This window comes from Lithobates pipiens, unplaced genomic scaffold, assembly GCF_037356315.1.
Source record: "Lithobates pipiens isolate NorthernLeopardFrog02 unplaced genomic scaffold, aLitPip1_a1.2 Scaffold_18, whole genome shotgun sequence".
Taxonomy (NCBI): Eukaryota; Metazoa; Chordata; class Amphibia; order Anura; family Ranidae; genus Lithobates; species Lithobates pipiens.
In genome coordinates this window covers 267,255,932-267,277,606 of record NW_027507758.1, presented here as the reverse complement: position 1 = coordinate 267,277,606, position 21,675 = coordinate 267,255,932, and the positions used below count along the sequence as shown (strand labels likewise).

The 21,675-nt window shown below is 40.6% G+C and overlaps 1 protein-coding gene across 1 annotated transcript in view; it reads left to right on the top strand.

Annotated features, from left to right (window-relative positions):
• Positions 1-21,675, top strand: part of RSPO3 (R-spondin 3) — a 116,708-nt gene that overhangs the window by 13,751 nt on the left and 81,282 nt on the right. The gene's annotated exons all lie outside the window — the stretch shown is intronic.

Genomic DNA, 21,675 nt, shown 5'->3' with positions numbered 1-21,675 from the left:
AACTACCGTAACCAAACATATAAAAAAGATATATAAAGGATTATTAGTGGAGCTGTGAAGGTTAATTGAAGTGGTAAAATTTAATATCAGAGATATCCAACATATCAATGAAAAGCAGGAATGAAAGAAAATACCAAGGCATGGGTAATGTTTAGATACTCTGCCTCTTATGCCCAGCTGACTACTGGCTGAGAATTTCAGATTAAACAATTTCAGTTGGATGGGCTAGCTTGCGTTGAGTCCATCTGAAGTGTCCTACTTTTCAGAATAGTTACCTTGTGGTTACCTTTTTTATTCCTATTCCTGGTCTATATATTCTCATGTTTCCCTTTTTCTCCCTCCTTTTTGTTTATAAAAACTTATATATAAAAATATGATAACTGTTATTCAAGAATACTACATGATTGGAGGTGAATCCAGATGGGGCTTGGTCCTAGGTTTATGATTACATACACCTGGATCACCTATGTGTAACAGTAGTTCCAGCTTGATTTAGAATGTACCAGGAAGAAGTCTTCATTACCTAAGGCATATTTTGTTATAATGCTCATGGTAGATGTGCTGTATGTCAACAAATGGAATGCTGAAATTATTTTTGATGTACGTTTCTCTATTGCTTATTTTAATGAAAATTGTACTGTTAAAAAAACAAAAAAAAAAGAAAATACCAAGGTCTTAGCACTGTTTAAATGTTACTCCATATCCAAGGGTCTGCTACAGTCCCAATACATAGCCCACATGACTTTTTCCTTCTATACATGGAATTATATTACATACTGCATCTGACTTTCCTTACATGAGCAAAACTTCTTAGTCTATAACTGTTTGGCAGTTTTCAAGGATTTTGTCAGTTTTTTGACATTTGTTCTCCCTTGCTTGTAATGCTAAATGTACTAATCCTGTATAACATCTGATATGTTGGTAGCATTACCTATGCTGCCATAGGCTACATACCTAGTAGGCAGTTTGACATGCAGGATCTGAGCAGTCATATTTATGCTTAGATCCTGTCACCATAAAGAAGAATGCTCAACTCAGCAGGCAAATGTTTGTGTTTAAAGATAAAAGATTGTGTTGCTCTCTGTTCATTTGTGTAGTAGTCCAAAGACAGAAGAATGTTATGAAATTCAGGTGAATCAGCAGGTGATCATCTCATGTCTGTGGCAAAGGCCTACTCTACTAATATTTTCAAAGCGTAACTCCACTTTTGTTGAGAAAAAACCATCCCCCTCTTGGTGATCAATGTACATTGCAAGGATTAGAACAAACTTTGTTGCAGATTCCTACGTTTTATTATTCTGAAGAAATCCATGTGTTTTTCTCTGTGCCTCTGTTCTCATGGGAGCAGTTTCATAATTAACTGTCAAGTTGCTAATGAGGAAATCTAATGGGCCTGCATCCCTTTAGACTTTTGAAAGTATCTCTCAAAAAATTACATTATTGTTGCAGGGGATGCCTGAAATCTGACTTGTATTTTAGGCAGACTTCTGGGTTTGATGAATTGATGAACCAATCACACAAGCAGGAAATTATGTTTCTGGGGAGTGGTCAGTAGACACTCTGTGTGCAGAAAACTCCAGGCAGCAATATTGCAATGTATTCTCAGAAAATTACATTGGCTGCAGATTGAAAAGGAAAGATCATTTTTAATAACATTCAGGTACAAAATGATTAGTGTCGCAATCATATGCGCTATATTATTTTTTCTTTATTTGATTTTTTTTTCCCCCACAAAAGTGGTGTTACCCTTTAAGTATCATTCTCAGCAGAAAAAACACCTGTACCTTTGTGTGCGCCAGTTGTGCAAATTAGTTAGGTCCAAAATACTTAATTTTTTTTTAATTGTACAAACAAAAATCCAGAGATGTGGGAGTTTCAAAACTGATCCAAAAATTCCTTAATTAATTCCTTGCGGGGGCATGCAGCATGTTGCTAGGGCACGGCGCGACCCTGATCTCTGTAAAGAGCCACTTCCGCATCTCTTTAACCATGTGATTGGCTATGTCCAATCACAGCCGGTCACATGTAAACATGGCACCTCTAGCCTCACACTGACAGATTGTGTGTTGAGCAGAGCCGATCAGTAGCATCTTCTCGCAGGGGGCAACAAAAGATGTAATCAGGGCACTGATCATCAATGCTCTGAATTCATTATAGCGTCAACAATGCCTACCATTGCCCACCAGTGCCAGCAATCAGTGCCCACCACTGCCCACAAGTGCCACTAATTAGTGCCCATTAGTGATGTCAGTCAGTGCTGGCTATCAGTGCCGCTTAGCAGTGCTGCCCATCAATGCCCATCACTGCTATCCATTAATTCCCATCAGTGCCACCCATCAATGCCCCTCGGTGCCCATCAGTACCGCCTATCCGTTCTGCCTATCAGTGCCCACCAGTCTCACCTATCAGTGCCAATCAGTACAACCTGTTAGTGCCCGTCAGTGCCACCTAACAGTGCCCATCAGTGCCACCTATCGTTGCCCATCAGTGCCACCTATCATTGCCCATCAGTGCCACCTATCAATGCCCATAAGTGTGGCATATTAGTGCCTCCTCATCAGTGACACCTAATCAGTGCCCATAAGTGCCGCCTCATCAGTTGCCATAAGTGCCACCTCATCAATGCCCACCAGTTCAGCTTATCAGTGCCCATCAGTGCCGCCTCAACAGCGCACATCAGTGAAGGGGAAAAATTACTTAGTTACACAATTTACTGCCGGAAACTAAGTAAAAAAATTAATGTTTTCAACATTTTTGGTCTTTTTTTTTCATTAAACAATAAAAAAAAAACAGCAGTGATTAAATACCACCAAAATAAAGATCTATTTGTGTGAAGAAAATGATAAAAATTTTGTTTGAATACAGTGTGGCATGGCGGCTTAAGTTCCCTTAGCAACCGTGAATCTTTTTACTGTCTAAAAGCCTTCTGTTCAATTTAAAATGCTCTGTGTTTTTTATCTCATATGTATGCAGAGGTTTGTTTGCCAGCAGGTTACATACAGGCATACCCCGCTTTTAAGTACACAATGGGGTTTATTTACTAAAGCTGGAAAGTGCGACATCAGGCTCCCTTCTGCATAGAAACCAATGAGCTTCTAACCCCAGCTTGTTCAATTAAGCTTTGGTAATAAAACCTGGAAGCTCATTGGTTTCTATGCAGCAGTGAGCCTGATTTTACACTTTTCAGCTTTAGTAAATAAACCCCATTGTGTACTTAAAAGTGGGGTATACCTGTATGCAGTTAATGCAACATATTTGTTTTTTTACAGACGCATCTCAGACCTAGTTCTTTTCAATGCAGGATTTACCGTACACCATTTTGTTTCCATATAAAGAATAGACATGCCTGAGCTCTATCTGAGAATGCAGATATCTTGTAGTTTACTATACTCCACTTTGCCTTTTCTGTAGAAATATTTGGCCAAACTTCAAGCTAATAACAAAACATCCTTCTAGTTATCTATTATCTAAAAATAGTAAATATATGTGATATCTGTCTGGATATTTGCTCGTGCCATTTCATTTAGCTGTATGTGGCTTTGTCATTTTAATTAAAGCACCGTACACACGATCAGATTTTCTGACAACAAAACCCTTGATATTGTTTCCAAAGGATGTTGGCTCAAACTTGTCTTGTATACACACGGTTACACAATGTTGGCCCAAAATTCCAAACGTGAGATTGCGGTGACATACAAGACGTACGATGAGCCGAGAAAAAGGAAGCTCAATAGCCAGTGTGGCTCCTTCTGCTTGATTCTAAGCATGCGTGAAGTTTTGTGTGACGGACTTGTTTACATACGGTCGGAAATTCCGATAACAACTTTTGTCAGCGGAAAATTTGAGAACCTGCTCTCAAACATTTGTGGGCAGAAATTCCAACAGCAAATATTCCTTGGAGCATACACACAGTCGGACTTTCTGACAAGCTCACATCCAACATTTGTTATTGGAAAATCCGATCGTGTGTATGGGGCATAAGAGTAATAAAATAGGCTGTACTGTTGAGTTTTTGGTATACTTGGAAATTATTATTTTTTGTTGTATGTTTATTAGTGCAGTCACAATCTAGAGTCCACTGCCAATTTATATTGCTAAGCATTCCTAGCATATAGAGCCTTGGTTCACAATCAGTGACCCATGTAGTCTTTGGCATTAATTTTGTCAATGCCGGGATCCAGCAACAAGTAATCATTGTTTTTCATTGCTTAGGTACCTACTCAGGCCAGTTAAAGCGGAGGTCCACCCTAAAGTGGACCTTCCGCTCATCGGAACCCTCCCCCCCTCCGGCGCCACAATTGGCACCTTTCAGGGGGGAGGGGGGTGCAGATACCTGTACAGTACAGTTATCTGCACCCACTTCCGGGATAGCTCTCTGCGGAAAGGGGCGTAGATTACGCCCCTTTCCGCAAGTGCCCGCCCCTTTCCGCAAGTGCCCCGCTGCCTGCTGGGAAACACACAGATCCCAGAGGCAGCGGGGACTGTCCTTATTGCGACTCGCACATGCGCAGTAGGGAACCGGGAAATGAAGCCGAAAGGCTCTATTTCCTGATTCCCATACCCAAGATGGCGGCGGCAACACCCGAGAGACAATCTAGAGATCGGCTTCGGGTGCCGACATCGCGGGCGCGCTGGACAGGTAAGTGTCACTATTTTAAAAGTCAGCAGCTGCAGTATTTGTAGCTGCTGGCTTTTTAAAAAAAAAAAACGCGAAGTCCCGGCGGACTCCCGCTTTAAAGAAAATATTAATTGCACTGGCCTCTGATGGTTACTTTGGTTTATTTCTTTCACAGATGTTAACTTTGTTGAGTGTCCCCTTTATATTCTCTGCTATGTAGTATTTTCTCTGATATTTTATCATCGACCTTGCTGAGAGGAAACTTAAATGTGACATCAGTAATATTCAAGAATGATGTAATATTATTTCCAGCAGCCTTTTGTCACATGTCTCCAGTCAGTAAATATCTTATGCAGCCTCCAACTATGCCTATATCATATCTGCAGTCTCTGACCTTCTCCTGTAGTTTATCTGCAGTCTCTGACCATCACTTTTAGCGTGTCTTCAGTCTCTGACTATCTCCTGTAGTATGTCTGAAGTCTTTGACAGTCTTTTATACCATGTGTGCAGTCAAAAACCAAATCCTGTAGCATGTCTACAGTTTCTGGCCATTTCTTCCAGCATGTCTGCAGTTTTTGACCATCTCCTGTAGAAGGTCTGAAGTTTGTAAGCATCTCCAGTAGTATGTCTACAGTCTCTGGCCATCTCCTGAAACAAGTCTGTAGTCTCTGGCAATCTACTGAATCATGTCTACAGTCTTTGACCACATCCTGTAACATGTCTGCAGTCTATGACTATCTATACTGTCTCCAATATATGACCATATATTATAGCATGTCTGCAGTCTGACCATCTCATGTAGCAGTGGTCATCAACCCTGTCCTCAGGGCCCACTAACAGGCCAGGTTTGCAAGATAACTGAAATACATCACAACTGATATAATTTGCTGCTCAGTGATTGCAGTATTCTAGTCTGCATCTCCCCAAGGTAATACATAAAACCTGGCCTGTTAGTGGGCCCTGAGGACAGGGTTGATGACCACTGTCATGTAGCATGTTTCCAGTCTCTCGCCATCTCCTATAGCATGTCTGCAATCTCTGACCATGAGCTGTGACAGGTCTGTAGTCTCTGGCAATCTACTGAAGCATGTCCAGTAGCATATCTACAGTTTATACAAAAAAGGGGGAAAACACTGCGCTATAGTTTATAAAAAAATGGCCACAACGGCCACAACAGCAGCCAACACCAAAAACAAACGAAGTTCAACAGATAAAACAATAAAAGCAGTGTAGCGCTTCAGTAGTAATAATAAATGTAAACAACATAAATTATAAGAATAGCAAAAAAAACACATGGATCTAAGTGCCTGAAAATAAAAGTCCAACATTAGACGTTCAATCCACTATGTTGATGGCATAGGAGTGACCAAACTGTCACACGGAAGAGAAATGATGTACTAGACGAATGTGTTCATGCTGGTATACTTGATTGTAAAACATCAGAAAAAAGTAGATAAATACTTCTTACCGGAACAGTTGGACTCACACAGTCATATGACGGTTGAGTCTAGAAGGCTTGAGGTCACAATCTAGGACCAAAGAGTGTAGGGAGAGAGGTCAGTTGAGCTGATGGAAGAGCTCCGGGCGGTTGTAGGCTCAATGATGGATCCTTCTTAATGGAACGTCAAGGTGTCCAAGCTCAAACGCAGCCCGCTGTGCCAGTACTCCAGCCTCCCCCGAATGGGAAGGGAGATGTTTGTGAGGATTTTAAACCAAAGCAATAAAAGAAAAGAAAAAGAGGCTCCATGTGGAGCCTCTTTTTCTTTTCTTTTATTGCTTTGGTTTAAAATCCTCACAAACATCTCCCTTCCCATTCGGGGGAGGCTGGAGTACTGGCACAGCGGGCTGCGTTTGAGCTTGGACACCTTGACGTTCCATTAAGAAGGATCCATCATTGAGCCTACAACCGCCCGGAGCTCTTCCATCAGCTCAACTGACCTCTCTCCCTACACTCTTTGGTCCTAGATTGTGACCTCAAGCCTTCTAGACTCAACCGTCATATGACTGTGTGAGTCCAACTGTTCCGGTAAGAAGTATTTATCTACTTTTTTCTGATGTTTTACAATCAAGTATACCAGCATGAACACATTCGTCTAGTACATCATTTCTCTTCCGTGTGACAGTTTGGTCACTCCTATGCCATCAACATAGTGGATTGAACGTCTAATGTTGGACTTTTATTTTCAGGCACTTAGATCCATGTGTTTTTTTTGCTATTCTTATAATTTATGTTGTTTACATTTATTATTACTACTGAAGCGCTACACTGCTTTTATTGTTTTATCTACAGTTTATGACTATATCTTGTGGAATGTCTCCAGTATATGACTGTCTACTATAGCATATTTGCAGTCTGACCATCTCCTATAGCATGTTTTCAGTTTCTAGCCATCTCCTATAGCATGTTTGCAATCTCCGACCATCTAATATTGTATACCTGCAGTCTCTAGCCATCATCTGTAGCATGTCTACATTCTCTGGCCATCTCTTTTAGCATTTCTATTGTCTCTGGCCAATGAATATAGTATGTCGGCAGTCTCTGACCATCTTCTGTAGCTTGTCTGCAGTCTCTGCCCATCTAATATAGCATGCCTGCAGTCTCTAGCCATCATCTGTAGCATGTCAACATTCTCTAGCTATATCTTCTAGCATGTCTATTGTCTCTGGCCAACGAATATAGTAATTTGTCAGTCTCTGACCATCTTCTGTAGCTTGTCTTCAGTCCTTGGCATCTCCTATAGCATGTCTGCAGTCTTTGACCATGTCTGGTAGCATGTTTCCAGTATCGGATCATCTACTGTCACATGTCTGTCATCTCTGACCATCTAATGTACTAGGTATGCATTCTAACAGTTATAGCAGAACTTATACTGAAAAGAATGTATGGCATTTTGGTGATATCAGGTACCACACTTGGGGATCTCTTTGTCTAGTAAGCTGGTTGGCAGTTACTGATCAGGGAAATATCATAGAGATGTAACAGTATTTGGTCTGCTTCGTAATATCCGACATAGACCATCTTTTGAAATGTCTGTGTAGATAAAATCTGAATTTCGCTAACCAGTATACAATATATATATATATATATATATATATATATATATATATATATATATATATATATATATATATATATATATATATATACTCTGTATATACTGTATTTTATCTATAGAGCTATATGGTTATTGATATATAGGCAAAATGATTTCTATTATACGGTAGTATATGGTATTATAACATGTAATATTTCATAATAACGACGTGGGTATAAAAATGACTTTAGAGATGAGCAGTGCAGAGAATCATGCTCAGTCTTAGCTGTTTAAATGACTATTGTCGTAAAACGTTATATGATGATTTTACTGCTGCTGACAAGCTGAGAACAGCAACTCGCAATTCATTTTTTTTTTACCTAGTTCTTTTGTAGACTTATGAGGCACTTAAATGATGGACAAGAACAGCCTATGAAGCTTTTTTTTTTTTTAATTATGAATCCATTATTAAATAATCATTTATTTATAAAATTACAGCAACTGCAGTGAACGTTAGTAAAAACATAATAACAAACTGTATGTTCAGTCTTGAAGAATAATAACTGGTAAAAATGTTTAAACCTAGGTTCACACATATGCTGTGCGGGGAACGCAGCAATCCCTGGGCATTTTCCACACCAAGTTGCATTCACACTGTGTTTGCGATCAGCTGTGTGTGTCTATACAAATTTAATATAGTTACAAAAAAAAAAAGAAGTAAAAATCATCCATATAATAAATTTACGTGAGTCCATCTTTTCTTTTAAACAAATATACAGTCCATAAATAAATGATTCAAAGTCCGCGGAAAAAAAGGTTGCCGTCCCATACACCAAAAACTCTTCAGTAATTGCTCCTGATCACCACAGTGCCCTTCATCCCACCTAATGGTGTCTTCTCACCTGCTTGAATGGACCTCACTAATTAACCACTTCAGCCCCGGAAGATTTGGCTACTCAATGACCAGGCCATTTTTTGCTATACGGCACTGCATCGCTTTAACTGCTTAACTGCTTCCCGACTGCCCCACGCAGATATGCTGCGGCAGAAGGGCATGTACAGGCAGAATAACGTACCTGTACGTTGCCCTGTAACGCCGCCGGGAGCTCCGTGACTACGATTGCAGGTCCTGCGGACACGATATTTATTATAGCAAAAGTAAAAAAAAATCATTTTTTTCAAAATTGTAATTTTTTTTTTGTTTATAGCGCAAAAAAATAAAAACCGCAGAGGTGATCAAATACCACCAAAAGAAAGCTCTATTTTGGAGAAATAAAAGAACGTCAATTTTGTTTGGGAGCCACGTCCCACGACCACGCAATTGTCAGTTAAAGCAATGCAGTGCCGAATCGCAAAATTGCTCTGGTTAGGAAGGGGGTAAATTCTTCTGGGGCTGAGGTGGTTAACTGACAATTGAGCAGTCATGTGACGTTGTACCCAAATTTTTGGTGGTATTTGATCATCTCTGCTGTTTTTATTTTTTGCGCTATAAACAAAAAACTAAAAAGAACGATAATTTTGAAAAAACACAATATCTTTTACTTTTTGCTACAATAAATATACAGAATTTAACAAAAAAAAGCTATTTTTTTTTCCTCAGTTTAAGCTGATATGTATTCTTCTACATACATTTTACCTGGTACAAAACAACCAAAACGCTCCGGTAGCAGTGCGGGTCCGAAAAAGATGCCCGCACTTCTTTGGTGTGATTCGGTGAGATTTGAGCCCCTTCAAAATGAATGGGCTCAATTCGCACCACACTGAATCGCATGTGAATTGCACAGAAATGCGGTGCGGTTCCTATGCGATTCACATGCAGGTTATAGTGTGAACTGGGGCTCAATGTTTAAAAACGTACTGCATAGACCCGGTACATTTTCTTACGTGGAATAAGGAGTCTCACCGAAGAGTGAACCAGATTCTTTGTCAGGGTAAACTTCCGCCCATATTGAACTTAATTCGTACGAAACAGCCTTCATTTATGCAATGATTGGAATATCAGCAACTATTGTCATTCTTGTCCCCTACTCCCTTGTCCAACATCAGTGCCTGACCTCACAAATGCGCTTCTGGAAGAATGGTCAAACATTCCCATAGACGCAGTCCTAAACCTTGTGAACAGCTGTTGAAGCTGTTATAGCTGCAAAGAGTGGGCCAACCCAATATTGAACCCTACGGGCTAAGACTGGGATGCCATTAACGTTCATGTGCGTGTAAAGGCAGGTGTCCCAATACTTATGGTAATATAGTATATATATATATTTATTTATTTATTTAGTTAGTTACCAGAGGGAAGATTTTGAATAACATCACCGACAGACATAAAAAATGCTTTTGCTAGCAGAGTAGGTGAAGGCTAGAATCTTTGTGAGTTTTTTTATTGCTGTCTGTGTCCCTGTAGCAAACCTTCCCTCACTTCCTATCGAATGAAATAGATTTCACCAGAACCATGAGGGCCTGTGTCATTGTGCTTTCGTTCACGTCAGAACTGCTTCTCTTCCTATCCAAGCAGGTCAACTGAAAGTTAAAGATGCACCTGTGAATGAGCTCTCAATGCTCTCAGAAGCTTCTGAAAGTGATCTTACATGCAAGAGAAATGCATATGAAAGTGCCATTGACACAGACCATTAGTAATGGAATATTTTCTAAAGGAGCAACAGGCAGTGGTTCAAATTTTTTTTTTTGGAATGTAGAAAATAAGTTTTGGCTGAAGTTACATTTTTTTTATTTTTTATTTGTGAGTATTTGGCTGCATGGTAATATCGGGGTATGAGGAAGGAATAAAGGAAAACACTTCCTGCCTAGCAAGACCCTCTGCATGTTCTGTAAATGGAATCAAAGAATAGGATGTGCCCAAGGGTACCCAATGGTATGTTGTTTTGTTTCACAGGAGCTGCTTCCCTGCATGGTCGGTCAGTAACTGTATTGATATTAATTTCAAATGGCAATTCTCAGAATTCACAAGTTTTAAATACATTTAAAGTGTTACTAAACCCACAACAGTAAAATCAGTCTGTATATGCGGGGAAGGATGCTTCTTATACTCACTATGAGACCTAAGGAGTTAATCCTGTGCAATGTGTAAAAAGGCTGTTTGAGCCTGTCTTCTCTCTCTTCTTCCACAATCCCTAAAAAGTCTGATTGGATTTTGCTGTCAGAAAATTTTAAATCCAGCTCTCAAACGTTTTCTGTTGGAAATCCCGACATAAAAAGTCCGATAGAGCCCACGCGCGATAAAATTTTCAGACAACGTAATCTGATCGGTCTTTTATGGCGGAATTTCCGACTGTGTATATGGGGCATTAGAAGTCTTAAGACTGCTATACACTGCTGATAAGAAAAGGTATTTAGTAGTTTATATTTACTAAAGTATTTGCATTTCTATGTTCTGTGTACTGTGGGAGACCAGATATAGTGAATGCAGGGTCCTGGGTTTAGTAACACTTTAACAACAGAATCAATAAAACGAATATTTAAAAATGATTTAAACAAAAAATATAAAGTATATAAGAAATAAAATGTATTGGATTGACTGCAGATCACCTTTATTGTGTATGAACTTTTTTTTTTCCCACAGGGTTATTTTACCTCTTTCTGCTCACAATTTGTAGAGGATGCCCCATGCTGAGGGTACATTAATCTATGTTGTTCCCCTTGGACAGGTAGCAGTTGACACTGTGAAAGGTTACTAGCTTTCCAACTAGGCTGTTACAGACAGCTTTGGTCCCTATTAAAGAGCTAAACATGCAGTCTAGGGGATTAATTCACAAATGAAGTCTTCGACCTATCATTGTATCCTGAAGAGGGCAGTGTGCCTGTGTCTAATACTATAATTGTTAAATATAAATAAAGTATAAAAAAAAAAATGTTAAACAGCTAAATACCTGATTTCACTCTTATTGTTGTGAGTGCATTTCTACATTTAATCTTTTTTACATAAAAAAAGTTCTACACTATGCGTCCATTCCTACGTTCCACTCAACTTAATGAGCAGCAAGACTGGGACTGTTTGAGCTACAAAGGATAGGGCTTTTCAAAGAATGTTATATTATATTTCATGTTGTTTAATATATCTATTTTGAGTTATTTTAGTAACCTCATATATACATCAGTTAAATCTGTTTTTGGGATCTCTTGTATAGATTAAACTAAGCTGCAACTTTGTTTCAATTTGGTCATCTGATCTCTGTAAAAAGGGTAGGATAAGATTTTAGATTGGCTTATCTTCATCTTCAGCAGAGATTATGTGACTAAAGGCTTAGGCATTTGGTCGTGTGATCAGCACTGAAGGGAGCCTGGAGCATTATCTTTTCCAGGAAAGGCAGTATTAAAGTGTTTGTTAAGGTACATTTTTTTATTCTATAGTTCCCACTGATATATAACACTAAGCTGCCCAGTGAATGTAATTTATAAAAATATGCTGTATAATAGCTTACTTCAGAGTGGCATTCAACTTTCAGCTGACTGCCCGCTGGTCTCCCCCGCTGACGTCAGCCGAGATGAAGAGAGAAGGGGAGGAGACCAATGGGCAGTCACATGATCACTGTGTAATGTGTATGGTACCTCTGCGCTAGCCAAACGGAAACAATATATCCCCCATATCCTTATACGGCGCAGCACTACCACATATATACACACGTGATCGCTGAGTGTGGCTCTGAAGTAAGCTATCATACAGCATATTTTTATGAATGACATGCACTGGGGAGCTTAGAGTTATATATCAGCGGGAACTATAGAAGAAAAACTCTGTTATATTTAGAGCATGTTAGGCGGATCGGGGAGCTGACAGGCAGAGAGGGGAGGGGGACAGAGGGCAGAAGGAGACATAGACATAGGAGGCTGCGGATGTCGGAGGCACATACTCTGATCACGGTGCTACGGAGCCCTGATTATCATGGTCAGTTTACAGGGGGGAGGGTATAGCCAGGCAGGATCACCCCCAGGTATTTCAGGTGATACGGGGGGGGGGGGGGATTACACAGCACAAGCACTGTGCTGTACACCAAGCTTTAAAGAAACAGGATCAATATTTTTTGGGGGGTTAACAAACACTTTATTGCTGTTTGAATACTTTTAATTTTTGTTTATCCGTAATAACAGGATTGTAATATGGGTTTAAGTATTGATAACAATTCGATTATTAATACTGAATGATGATCTGGATCAGCCTTTCTCAAACTTTTCAACACAGAGGATCTCTTAAAATAACTTTCTGGTCTCAGGGAATCCCTGCTAAAAATACTATATCTAAAACTCATGATACATTAGTGTGATGGTCAATAGGAAGATTGCTCCTTACACTTGCAGTCATTGGGAAGAAAACCCCCTTACAGATAGCTGAAAAGATTACTGGTGTTAGTGGGAACCTTTCTGAGAGGAAAAAATTGCTCATTGCTCAAGGAACCCCTAGCAACCTCTGGAGGGACCCTAGGGTTCCTTGGTACCCTGGTTGAGAATCCCTGATCTGGAGGTTTGTGGGTCATTATGCCATGCCACCCTTAGTAGAATTCTCTTGGAGAAAGTTCTCTTCATTTGTTAGGTTTTTTTTTCAGATCTCCCGGGGTGTCTGCATTGTAAGAGCAACATGGTGGCCAACAGAATATCATTGTATATGTCTATTTAGTCAGCCAGGTCATTTGTCAACATATCACCACCATTTAAGATTTATGAGAGTCTTTAAAAAAGTATAATCGTGCATTCTATCCTGGGCTCCTTTATGGACAATCTGCTGTAGCTTTACCTCTCATGAACTGGTTGACAAAACTCCATCTGACATCTTACTGCAAATCTTTTCTGGACTATTTTATATGCCTTTGACAGAATGCTTGTGCCTTCTCTTGGAGGTGCCCTCCCTGTCAAACTCTATCCTTGGTATACAAATTGATCTTGGCCCACACTCATAGCACACTCCCCATATACAAAAAAAATGGGCAAGGGAGTTTGGTATGAGATCCCCCTGAAGATTGGCACACTGCCTTCATCTTCACTCATAAATCCTCGGTTTCCGGCTACGCTCAAGAGAAGAGCTTTAAACTGCTCTCCAGGTGGTATCATGACCCTGTTTCAATTAACTGTATTTTTGCAACATCTTTGGACATCTGCTGGCATTGTTGCAGAGTGAGGGGAACATACCTGCACATCTGTTGGAGTTGTGACCTGATCTGCTAGTTCTGGACTACAATCTTTCGGGTATAATATAATGATATCTGTGATGAGTCTCTTACCCCTTCCCCTACAATAGCCCTGTTATCTATTTTACTGGGTTCTGTTAAATCTCATACATCTAGCCTTTAAAGATTTTTCCTCTTAGCTGTGAGGCAGCTCATTTATAGATTTTGGAAATCTACAACCACACCCTCCCTATCACTTTGGGTAGATATAGTAAACAATACTATGCTTATGAAGGAAACACAGGTTAGAGAAATGGATACTTGGGAAAGGTTTACCACTAAGTGGTACATTTGGATGCACTACTCCACTTCAGAGAAGTTACTTAATAGACTCATTCATTAGGCTTCTATGGGAGGTAAGTCGGGAAGGAGTGGAGTGAGAGATACTATCTTTCCACTTTCTTGTCCTCATTAGCTTTAGTATCTCCTCAATATACTCTTTTTTTGATTCCTCTTCAAGTTATATTACTGCTGGGAAACCTCATGTCTACCACCCCTCTTTCTCGCTACTGACTTTTTCCTCTTTCTTTCTTCTTCTGCGTTTTTTCTTTTTTCCTTATCTCCTCATGTGCATTGTTATTTAATGTTTATATAGTGTCTCTTGACACCGCACTGAACTTCCACTGTTGTGAGTGCTTTGGCAGTATTACAGCCATCCACGCTTTCGACTCCTACCTTGGGAGGTTAACCCAAAGACATCACCATATACGCAGAAGATGTTAAAGTGGTTGTAAAGTCAGAAGGTTTTTTTATCCTAATGACGCGTACACGCAACCAGACTTTCCGGCAGACTAGGTCTGACGGTCTTCCCGACTGACTTTTCGGCAGAGTTCTTGACAGACTTCCGAACGAACGGACTTGTCCACACACAAACAGACTAAGTTCATTTGAAAGTCCATTCATTTTGAACGTGATGACGTAAGGCGGGACTAAAAACGGAAGTTTAATAGCTAGTAGCCAATAGCTTCCCTTGCGACGTATTTAGTCCATCAAAGCATCATACAAATGAGCGGTTTTCCAGATTTTCGGACAGATTTGAAACATGTTCTATTTCTAGGTCTGTCTGATTTTTTAAATGAAAAACAATCGGATTAGCCCACACATGATCAGATTGTCCGATGGACTGATTCGGTCGGACCTAGTCTGCCGGAAAGTCCGGTCGTGTGTACGCGGCATAATACATTCTGTGCATTAAGACAACAAGCCTTCTGTCCACAGCAGCCCCCCTTAGCCACCCTAATACTTACCTGAAACCCCTCTCTATCCAGTGATGTCCACAAGTGCCTCGGCCTTCCGGGACTTTCTTTCCTGATTGGCTGAGACACAGCAGTGGCACCATTGGCTCCCACTGCTGTCAATCAAAGTCAGCTGCCCAATCAGGAAAGAGAGGGGGTGGGGCCGAATTAAAGCTCCTTGTCTGAATGGACACAGGGAGCTGTGACTCTGCTCAGGTGCCTCCATAGCAAGCTGCTTGGTGTGGGGCCACTTAACAGGAGGGAGGGGCCAGGAGAGTCAAAGAGGAACCTGAGAAGAGGAGGATCAGGGATACCCTGTGCAAAACCACTGCACTGATCTGGTAAGTATAATATTTTTGTTGTTTATATAGAAAAAAAACGGAGACTTTACAATCACTTTAATTATTGCATTTGTCTTGGGTTGTTGATTTCAACTGTATTCATACATTTGTGTGGAAATTGTTTACTCATAATTTTATTGAGGATTTCTCTTTGAATTACTCTTGAAATCTTTAATAATAATAAAAACATATTCAACCTAAACAAGTAAAGCCAGTTATAGGTCTTAGGAGCATTTTAGTAACTTAGAAAAGTGTGGCTAAGGTAGGCCAAAATAAATCTCAAATACATTAATACAGTTAAACCTTGGATTGCAAGCATAATCCGTTCCAGAAACATGATTGTAATCCAAAGCACTTGTATATCAAAGCAAATTTCCTCATAACAAATAATGTATACTCAAAGGATTTGTTCCACAACCATCTTTTCATAGCTCCTTCAGTTTATAGTCCATATAAAAAGATTATAGCAATGTGACCAGGTTGTTTAACCATATATGTCCATCCACAAAAGGAAGCCTCCACAAGGGGATTAGAAGTAAAATCCTGCAGGAGCTACAGAGTATAAAAGAGAAGAGAGGTATCACTAAGTGTAGCAATATGTTGCTAAATGTTGTACCTTCATTAAATGTAACAATATCGCTACACTTAGAGGTGCCTCTCTTCTCTTTTATATTCAGTTGTGACATGAAGCTACTTGTATATCAAGACATCGCTTGTATATCAAGTCAAAATGTATTACAAAATTTTGCTTGTCTTGCAAAACGCTCTCAAACCAAGGTTTTACTGTACTTTATGAAATTAAAATAATGCTTCTGAAGTAGCATTAAGAGTGTTATCTCATGTTACTAGATGGGAACTTACATAGCACGTTCCATGAGATTCCTTGCAGTACTCAAATGATCTGTTGTAAATATTTGTGTTAATCCTTTTCGCTGAGATTAAACAAAGTGTAAGCAGCAACTCCAGAGAGATAAGTTCTAGTTAATTTTAGTTACAGTGAAAAGCTATGGCTCATGTCATGCTTGGGCAGAATGGTTTAATGCTCTAAAGAGAAAGAAAAAAAAAGCATAATGTATCAGCAGCACTAAAGAGTGTAGCTGCAGTAATGGGAGTTACACTGTGTTATCATTAGCAACAATAATTGCAGATGCCGGAGACTGTTATTCTAACTAGTGATGCTTCACGGTCTGTATGAAAAACGTGTTGGTAAATCACACAGAAAGAATGTGGACATTGCACTTTGAATCTGTTCTGTTTTTTTTAATAATAGGCTTTGACTGAAATCTCTGAAAAGGCATTATGGGCCACTATTATGCTTTAAAATATGCATCAGTAAAAATGTAAAAATATACCCCAGGCTCATGCACAATTTACCAAAAAATGTTGGAATGTTGTATATAAATAAGAATCTAGCAAACCTGGAATGTATCGGATTTACTCTGTTCTCTCTGTACATATGGCTGTAATGTTTTGAATGGATGTGAGGACCTCATAGAATATTTAAAAGGAATATAACATTTTTTTTATGTTTAGAATTAAAAAAAAAAAGTTTTGAAAAAGTGCTGTTGTTTCATAGGTAAATATGAAATATTGCACATTAAATATTGTGATATGTCAGGACAAAGATGGGGCTCAAGAAGGGGGGCGTGGCCGGATGTGTGGTGTGGAGTAAGTGAGCGTGTGAAGGACGCTGTGTGTGTCTCCCTCCCTGGCCCCCATGGCGAAAGATTGGAGTGCTTAACAACACGGACGGGCGCAGGGTGAGGAGGGCTGAAGCTGCACAAGTACAAGCTGCACAGGCACAGTAGACGCTGGAAGGAACGGCGCTATATTACCCTAGCGTGCTGAGCTCTCGGAGCTCTCGGAGATCCCCGCTGACCCCCGCTGACTTCCGGGTTCCGCTGATTTCCGGGTTCCGCATCCCGACGGCCGAAGAGAGGCACGAGATACCTCCGAGCAACGCCGATCTACGCCGAACCCCTCCTACTGAGAGACGCCGCCTACAGTAACCATCGAAGGTTCCCCCGCTCCCCGGTAAATCGCAACAGGAAGAAGGAGGTAAGCGGAGGGAGTGCAGGGAGGAAGAAGCCGGCAGCCTGAGGGGTATAGTGGCGGAGGTCTGGTGGAGAAAGCTGGGACACAGTGATGCCTGGAGGCTGGTAACACTTAATCAGGCACCGGAGGGGGTATGAAAGATTGGTATTCCCCTGTCAGTTTTTTTATCTCTCTCTCTCTGGATGCCTGAGCATAGCAGGCGGAGGTTTTGCAGTGTAAGCCTTTGACATAAAAGGGACAAGCTAAACAGTGAAGGAGCCAATCTGAGTAAATAAATGCATGTGGTGTTGCAAAACCAGGAAATAGGAGGCCTTTGTGATATATGAAAGGAGCATCGGAATACGGTCATTATCGCACTAAATGAATATTGCGTTGTGGGCGGCCTGATTAGAAACCCTTTAAAATACGATACAACACGATATATCCAGGATTGTCCCGAAGTCAGGGACGAGAAAAGGGAAAGTAAGATGCAACATTTACGCTCTGCAAAAGAAAGAGGGGAAAAAAGCTCGCAACAGTCCGTTACAGCAGCGAAGCTAGAACAATACGCTCACAACCCGGTTCAGTCATCCCAGACACCTCCAAAAAAAGGACAGTCAAAGGGGCAGCAAGGGGTAATGACTGAAAGGAAAAGTACGGGACAGTCAAATATTAATATCAACACACAAGCTGGAGCAGTGGTAAAACCCTCAGTAAATAGAAATACGGAAGTGGGGGAACAGAATATAGAAATAACAGTAGGTGACTCCCCCCCGATAGAAAAGGAGCCAACTATAAAGGATGTGCTATTGGCGGTAAACGCATGCAACATTTCGCTTAAAGAACTCTGTAATCAAATGAAGGGAGTGAAGGAAGATTTAATGGTGGTAAGGCAAGACTTACAGAAAGTGGTGGAAAGGACGACAGAACTTGAGATAAGGACTAGCAGATTAGAAGACGATACAACATTCCTAATTAAAGAAATAGAAAGCCTGAAGGAGCAGTTCAGTGGATATAGAACAAGAATGGACGAAATGGAAAATAGGCTCCGGAGGGACAATGTGCGAGTAGTGGGGCTCCCGGAAAAAAGTGAGGGTGTAAACCCTGCTGAATTTATGGAGCATCTTCTGGTTGAATTGTTTGGGAGGGATGTTTTTTCAATAGCGTTTTCAATAGAGAGGGCGCATAGGGTACCCTTTAGAGCACCATTGGAGGGGGGCCGTCCCAGGCCATTATTAATGAAATTACTCAATTATAAAGATAAAGTGGTGTTATTACGGAAGGCAAGGGAAATGGGGAATGTACTGTATAAGGGTGTTAGAATTTCACTATATTCTGATTTTTCCCCAGAACTTCAGAGAAAAAGGGTAGAGTTCCTCCAGGTGAAACGCAGGTTACAGAAGCTTAGGGTGCCGTATGCTCTTCTTTATCCTGCAAAGCTACGGATTAATGCACTAGGGCATACTCAGGTTTTCTGTTCCCCAATGGAAGTGGAAAAATGGATAGAAGAAAATAAAGAAAAATTGTAGTCGTTGGGGTTCCTAGTATTGAGTGGGTCAGGAAGATAGAAAGGGATGGGGGGATGAAGTATGTGTGTTTTTTTTTTTTTTTTTTTTTTTTTTTGTGTCTGTATGGGAGGGGGGCCGGGAGGGAGGTAACACACGGCGAGCGTACTAGGTGTGGGTGGCAAATAGGTTGTGAAGAGAGTGGTATAAGGTCACTAATAGCCCCTAGGGTAACACCTAGGAAGGTGGGGGAGGGGTGGGAGGGAGGTAGAAGGGGGGGGGAGGGGGTGGGTGTAGTAGGGAAAATAGGGGGGAGGCTGAAGGGGAAAAAAAATATGTATGCACTAATAAATGGAGAACAGGAAATAACTCAAATCAAGAAAGGACACAAAATAGGGGGTGGTAAAACTTGGGGTGGTAAAAAACAAGGAAAATATACTGGTCACAAGGGGGAAAATGGTAATAAACAATTATATAGTATAATTTATATCAAAAGACACATAATATATGAGTTAATGGTGACGTCTAATAAATTTGTTATTACACTAGGGAGTAATATTTGGGGAGTGCGGTATAAGGTAATAAAAGGAGTCAGGGGGGAGTTGGTGGGTACTGGGAGACAAATGGTTCTCAATAGTGTCCTCAGCAGACTGGTTATTTCGCTCTCTCTCTTCCCTGCCCTAGTTTTTTTTTTTTTTTTTCTCTCCTCTTTATTTGTTTATGCCTATGCAGGACGGTAAAATTAAGATAGGCTCCTGGAATGTGAGGGGCCTGGGGACGCAGGTGAAACAAAAAGCTGTGCTATCCTTGTTGGAGGGATGTGGAGTAGAGCTGCTCTGCCTGCAGGAGACCCATTTAAATAGAGATACAATATACCGGTTGCAGAGTAGAAAATATCAATTTCAATACCACTCTGTTTATTCGACATATAGTAGAGGGGTGAGTGTCTTGGTAAAAACGGGGGTGAATTTTGTATGTAAACGGGTCAGCCTGGATGAAAAGGGCAGATACATTTTCTTACATTGCCTAATTGAAAATAGAGAATGTATGTTGGCAAATATCTACATCCCTCCACCATTTAAAATGGAAGTGCTTTTTAAATTACAGGAATTTTTAGTGGGGATAGATGGTGTTCCTATAATAATAGTAGGGGATTTCAACACGGTATTGGATATTAAAATTGATAGATTCCCAGAAAAAATACTGGCGGAACCAGCTTGGCAGGGGAGGTTGGGACAGTACCTGGAAGAAGTAGGACTACGGGATTTATGGAGAACTGGGAACCCGGGAGCCCGGCAATATAGTTGTTATTCGGCCACGCATACTACGTTATCCAGGATTGATATGATACTGGGGAATGACCTGGCCTTACAAATGGTGGAAAAGATTGAATATCAGCCCAGGGGGATTTCAGATCATTCCCCAGAATTTCTAAAAAATAACCGGGGTACAGTAACATCAGGGATCCTGTGGGATACTCTGAAAGCTTTTTTGAGGGGTCTTATGATCCAATCAATAGCAAAAATAAACAGAAAGTCTAGGGAACAGGAGGTACAAATAGGGAGAGAAGTGTTAGAGGCTGAAAGAGATTTTATTAGCGATCCCACTCAGGGCAAAGAAAAAATCTGGTTAGATAAACAAGAAGAACTTAGGTTATTAACTCTGAAGAAAGCAGAGATTCAACATATGTTCCAACGGCAAGCCTCCTTTGCTGAAGGGGAAAGCGTGGGAAAAATGTTGGCACAACTGGTGAAGAATAACTCGGGTCCCTCCTCAATTTCGGCGATTAGGATACCTGAGGGAAAGGTTACAACGGAAACTGGGAGTATATGCCAAGCATTTGAAGGATATTATAAAAAACTATATACTGCACAGAAAGTGGGGATGGATGAGCAAATGGAAAAATTTTTAGGTCAACTAGAGGTACCATGTTTGAAACAAGAAGAAAGAGAGGAACTGGAAGCCCAAATAACTTTGAAAGAACTTCAGGAAGCAGTTGCGAGTATGCCAAATCAGAAATCGCCTGGGCCGGGTGGACTACCGATTGAAGTCTATAAAAATTTTGGCGAGATACTGCTTCCTGAACTCCTGGAGATGTTAAGAGGAGCATATGGGGAGGGTAAATTGCCTCCATCAATGATGGAGGCGGTTATAATCCTGTTGTACAAAGAAGGAAAGGACGCCCTAGATGTTGCAGCGTATAGACCAATTTCTCTCCTGTGTACCGATACAAAGATACTGGCCAAGGTATTAGCGACTAGGCTTAATCGAGTTATAGCAAGATTAGTCCATATGGACCAAACAGGGTTTATAGCCAACAGGTCAACGAGTATAAATATTAGAAGAGCCTTTTTGAATTTGCAGATCCCAATGGATAACGATACTCCGGGTGCAGTAGTGGCATTGGATGTAAGGAAAGCATTTGATAGCGTAGAATGGGGATATATATGGAAAGTTTTGGAGAAATTTGGCCTGGGTCCTTCCTTTATAGGATGGATTAGGATGCTATACGACAAACCTAGTGCGAGACTAAAAATTAATAATGAGTTATCCGGGAAAATAGAGCTGGGGAGAGGGACGAGGCAGGGGTGCCCATTATCACCCCTGCTCTTTGCATTGGCTATAGAGCCCTTGGCATGTGCAATTAGAGCAAACCGGGAGATAGTCGGTTTTGTAAGAAAAACTGGAGAGGAAAAAATCTCACTCTATGCAGACGATATCCTATTGTTTTTAG